Source organism: Mandrillus leucophaeus, unplaced genomic scaffold, assembly GCF_000951045.1.
Source record: "Mandrillus leucophaeus isolate KB7577 unplaced genomic scaffold, Mleu.le_1.0 Scaffold23, whole genome shotgun sequence".
NCBI classification, from domain to species: Eukaryota; Metazoa; Chordata; class Mammalia; order Primates; family Cercopithecidae; genus Mandrillus; species Mandrillus leucophaeus.
The window spans coordinates 2,828,072-2,833,623 of NW_012102365.1; the positions used below are offsets into that span (position 1 = coordinate 2,828,072).

Sequence of the window (5,552 nt, forward strand, 5' to 3'; positions counted from 1 at the left end):
AAAAAAAAAAAAATTAGCCGGGTGTCATTGTGCACGCTTGTAATCCCAGCTACTCTGGAGGCTGAAACAGGAGAATCTCTTGAACCCAGGAGGCGGAGGTTGCAGTGAATTGAGATCACAGAACTGCACTCCAGCCTAGGCAACAGAGGGAGACTCCATCTCAAACAAATAAATAAAAAAGAAAAATAAAGCAACAATGAGGTTTGCACCATTGTCGGTTTCTTCTTTTCACTTGAACACTTAGATAACATTGTAGGGTTATTCACTGGCCTAATTTCACTATTGTTATGTCTCAGGGAATAGGGAAGCTCCAGGAGTGGAGCAGTCAGAACACAACATTTATGGATGATGTTCACCGTCTTACATGGGTGTGGTTTGTGGCACCCCAAAACAATCCCCGTAGTAACGACAAAGATCACTGATAGTAGATTACCATAACAGATATCATAATAATGAAAAAGTGTGAAATATTGCAATGATTACCAAAATGTGACATAGACACAGGAAGTGAACACATACTCTTGGTAAAATGGTGCCGATAAACTTGCTTCAGGCATGGTTTCCACTGAGGATCACACTCTGATATTTTTTCTCTCTTGCCTGAATTCCTATCTTAAGGAACCTGGGGAGTCACGCCCTACAAACAATAAAGTCTCTCAGATAAGTTTTATTTAACCCTATATAATGTGGCATACTTTCCAACCTGATTCTGGCATAAGATCACATGATAGATAAAGGAAGAAATAAAAAATTTTACCCCAAAATAGTTTTTTGCCATATTTTGAAATGGTCCTGCAAAGCCATCTTTTATGGGGGAAAATTTGCATCTGTAAAAAATCTCTGAGGCTGGGCGTGGTGGCTCACACCTGTAATCCCAGCACTTTGGGAGGCTGAGGCAGGCAAATTGCTTGAGCCCAGGAGTTGGAGACCAGCCTGGGCAACATAGGGAGACCCCGTCTCCACAAAAAATACAAAACAATTAACTGGGCAAGGTGGTACACACCTGCCAGCTACTCAGGAGGCTAAGGTGGGAAGATCACTTGAGCCCAGGAGGTTGAGGCTGCAGTGAGCCGTGATCACACCAATGCACTCCAGACTGGACAACAAAGCAAGATCCTATTCCTAAAAAGAGCAATGACAACAAAAAATACCTTGTTTACACAACCAGATCTTTCCCCTTCCAGGCCCTCCCAATCCTGAAGAGATTAACTGAGAGTCCAGCACCTTTAAAAATCTGAATAGGAAATAGTTGCCATCCAGTGCCTCTAAGGGCAGCCACCTGTGAAACTTCATCTACATAATAAGAACCTTGGTCTCCACAACCCCTTATTCTAACTCCAGCACTCCTTTCCATTGATGACAGATTTTTAGGTAATAATTCTTTCAACCAATTGTCAATCAGAAATCTTTGAATTTACCTATGACCTATAAGCCCCCCGCCATATGCCCCCTTCAAGTTGTCTCACCTTTCCCATCGAACCAATGTATATTGATGTCTTATGTCTCCCTAAAATGCATAAAACAAAGGTGTAACCCAACCGTCTTCCACATGTGTTCTCAGGATCAGTTGAAGCTGTGCCTCGGGCCATGGTCACCAATGTTTGGCTTAGAATAAATATCTTCAAATATTTTACAATTGGATTTTATTTTTGTCACATCACAAACCTTCGATTTGTTGTTGTTGTTGTTGTTTTTGGACATTTTAAAAGTTTCTTTTTTTTTTTTTTGAGACAGAGTCTCGCTCTATCACCAGGCTGGAGTACAGTGGTGCAATCTTGGCTCACTGCAAGCTCTGCCTCCCCGGTTCACACCATTCTCCTGCCTCAACCTCCCAAGTAGCTGGGACTATAGGTGCCTGCAACCACACCTGGCTAATTTTTTGTATTTTTAGTAGAGACGGGGTTTCACCATGTTAGCTAGGATGGTCTGGATCTCCTGACCTCGTGATCTGCCCGCCTCGGCCTCCCAAAGTGCTGGGATTACAGGCGTGAGCCACCGTGACCAGTCTAAAAAGTTTATTTCTATTTTAACTAGCCCAAAGACCCAATTATTTGAGGGCTGAGCTGATTTCTGACACACGGTCTACAGACCCTCCTCTTGGAACCTTACTTCTCTCCCCTTCCAAAAAAGTCTGCACCTTCCATCATGATGCACTTTTTAAGTTAAAATTGCCAATACAACCCTAAAAATGCAAGTTTATTGAATAAAGCTGAGAAGAGCAGTAAACAGACAAAAAATGCATCCACCTAAATAAAAAAAAATTCACATAGTTCAGTAACTGTTAAAAGTTTTCACATGCAGAGGTTAATGCACAGGAAAATGTTGGGAATAGCATCCGGACGTCTTGAAATGCTGAAAGCAATGTACAGACACAAAAACACATTAAGATTTAGCTATAGGTCAATTAACAAACCTATGCAGTCCCCACGGAGTCACACATCCTAGTTTCGATTTCTCCTTTTAGGCACAAGCAAGTTGCCACACTCTTTGCAATGGCTCACATTGACCATTAATGGTGTTGAACAATAGTAGCAAGTTTAAATATCCCTTCATTTACAGAACCATCCATCCCATCAGGGAAATATGCAACATGCTTCAAAGAATAAGAAAAGAACTTTAAAAGCCCAGATTCTACTCATAAAAAAATGAATGGAGAAAAGCAAGTAGTGTCTGTGCAACACAGTGCAGTATATTGTACAGAATATTTTTTAAGGCCATAGCAGTCTAGAAATTAAAACAGATATTCATTAAAAGAACTTACTGTTGACTACACTCTGAGTGCTCAACACATTTGGAAATGCAGTCTGCGTAAGTGCTGCTTAACAGAAGAAACAAAATCACACACAGTATGAGCCAACATATAAGCAGGTGAACCATAGAGTTTTATCTACTACAGTGGCCTATATGAATAATAATTTACAAATGAACCAGTATGAATACGTCCCTTTATGTATATGGAAGTCACTAAACTACAAAACATGTTCATTTGAAGTTTTTAGACATCTCTATCACAGAAGCAAAGGAACAGCATGAGTTCCTCAGTTCTCTGTGTGACTGATTACTAAACAACCTGTAGACGTCGAGCATGGTTACATTAGATAAAGCAGGCAGGTCTAGAGTCGTCACAATCATCAAGATGTCTAATGGCACCAGTCAAAAGAGTGCCAAATCTTCCATCAGTAAGAGAAAAAAATAAATTTTTTTATTTGTTTATAAGTATCTTTTGTGCTGAAAGTCAACGTTATGACTGGATATAAAAAGTCAGGAGTTAGAGTGTCATGCGGCAGCACTGATTTAATGACTGGAGATAGAACAAACATATGTTTGAATAAAGCCTGACATTCTTAACAGGTTTTATTACACTGGGTGGAAAGATCTAAATTCATGAAAGCTTTTCAAAAAATCTTCAATTCTCAACCCCTTAAAAAAGTATGCTGAACCAGGAAGAAAAAACGAAAGATAGAAATAATGACCTGGACAGATACAAAACAGCATGCTTTTAGTTTCTCCCATATCCTAACTGCCATCTGGCGGGAAAGAGTTCTCAGAAAGTAGAATATCTTTAATATTTGTCAGAGAGAATCTCACCAGTGTAAAGAACCAATATTGATCTGCTGCCTCTGCTCACTGTCTGCAGACCATTTCGGATTCCTAAGATGTAATTATACATTTCACATGCATTTGTGAGATAAGATAAACATTATGTTTACATAAATCCCTCATGAATTATTCAGGCTTAAAGGTTTTCTAAATACTGTATCTGGCACTAGAAACTTCATGCTGTATCAAGTCAGCGTCAGTATGAAGCTACTGGACTCTATAATGCAATATTACAGATAGATATTTTACTGAAAACCAATATAAAAATCTGGCCCAGAAAGACCACAACGGAAATATGCAATTTTCTTGATTTAAGATGGTCAAAAGTGTGTGGGTTTTTGTTTTTCATTTTTTGTTTTTTAAAGCTCTACGCATGGCTTAAGACAGATATGTGTAAGAAACCTGTTTGTGTGTGCTGACTTTATCATGACAATTCCAGCTGATTCTTTATGAGGATTAGGGATACTCATATTCAGCAGTGCACATGAGAAATAAACTCTGAAAAAGGACATGTCTTGGGTTTAGGAAGGACTGTATTCTGGGAATTACTTCAGAGGAACAGACAATAATTCTAGGATTATAGTCAAGAAGGACTGGAAGACTTCAGGAGATGCTTCAGCTTCTTCCGGATTTTGAATGCTGAATAAGCCACTGAAGTGTGATATCTATATTATCCTTTTCTTTGCAAGAAATTGAGGCCAGGTGCAGTGGCTCACACCTGTAATCCCAGCAGTTTGGGAGACCGAGGCAGGTAGATCACTAGATCAAGAGATCAAGCCAACATGGTGAAACCCTGTCTCTACTAAAAATACAAAAATTAGCTGGGCGTGGTGGTGGGCGCCTGTAGTCCCAACTACTCTGGAGGCTGAGGCAAGACAATTGCTTGAACCCGGGAGGCGGAGGTTGCAGTGAGCAGAGATCGTGCCATTGCACTCCAGTTTGGTGACAGAGCGAGACTCCGTCTCAAAACAAACAAACAAACAACAACAACAAAGAAATTGAATAGCGACAAACTTCTCCATCCTGAATAGCAGACAGATTCATTTTTTCAATTAGCTGTTTCTCATCCAAGGCATTAGGAAGATCTCCCTTGTTTCCAAGCACTTGGCACTGGAATTCCTTGCAACTGTGGTTTCTCTACAAGATTATGTAGCTCATTTCGGGAAGCTTCTATCTTTTCACGATGTGCAGCATCTATCATGTAAACAATAGCATTGACTCCTCTGCAATACCGCTCCCACATGCTTCAAAATCGGGCTTGTCCTCCTATGTCCTAGATCTTTACTGTGACGTTACCTTGTTACTTTCCTCTTGTTGAAGCCCACTGTGGGTATCATATCTTCACTGAATTGACCTGACGTGATGACATTGACAAAGGTGGTCTTGCCCGAGTACTGCAGCCCCAGAAGCATCAGCTCCATCTCCTCCTTCCAGAAGAGCGAACGGAACCAGTCCGGCAGGCGGGAGGCGAGTGCCAGCATGATGGCGGCCGGCAGCGAGGACCGACGGGGGGACGCAGAGTGGTGGCGACGACCACTTGCACAGGAACAGGCCTCGGCCCAGACCCCACAACGGCTCCTCTGGGCCCCGGCGCGACACGGGCGGACACCAGGGGGCGGCAGCGGCCCCGATTTGTTAAAAAAATAAAATCTAGGAGCCGGGCCCGGTGGCTCACGCTTGTAACCCAGCACTTTGGGAGGCCGAGGTGGGCGGATCACCAGAGGTCACGAGTTCGAGACCAGCCTGGCCAATATAGCGAAATCTCGTCTCTACTAAAAATACAAAAATTAGCCGGGTGTGTAGTGCATGCCTGTAAGCCCAGCTACTCCGGAGGCTGAGGCGGGAATCGCTGGTACACGGGAGGCGGAGGTTGCAGTGAGCTGAGATTGTGCCACGGCACTCCAGCCTGGGTGACAGAGCGAGACTCGGTCTCAAAATAATAATAATAATAA

General features: G+C 42.2%; 1 pseudogene; it reads right to left on the reverse strand.

Moving 5' to 3' along the window:
• Nucleotides 1-4,215: 4,215 nt before the first annotated feature.
• LOC105540938 lies at nucleotides 4,216-5,216 on the reverse strand (annotated as a pseudogene).
• Nucleotides 5,217-5,552: the final 336 nt, after the last annotated feature.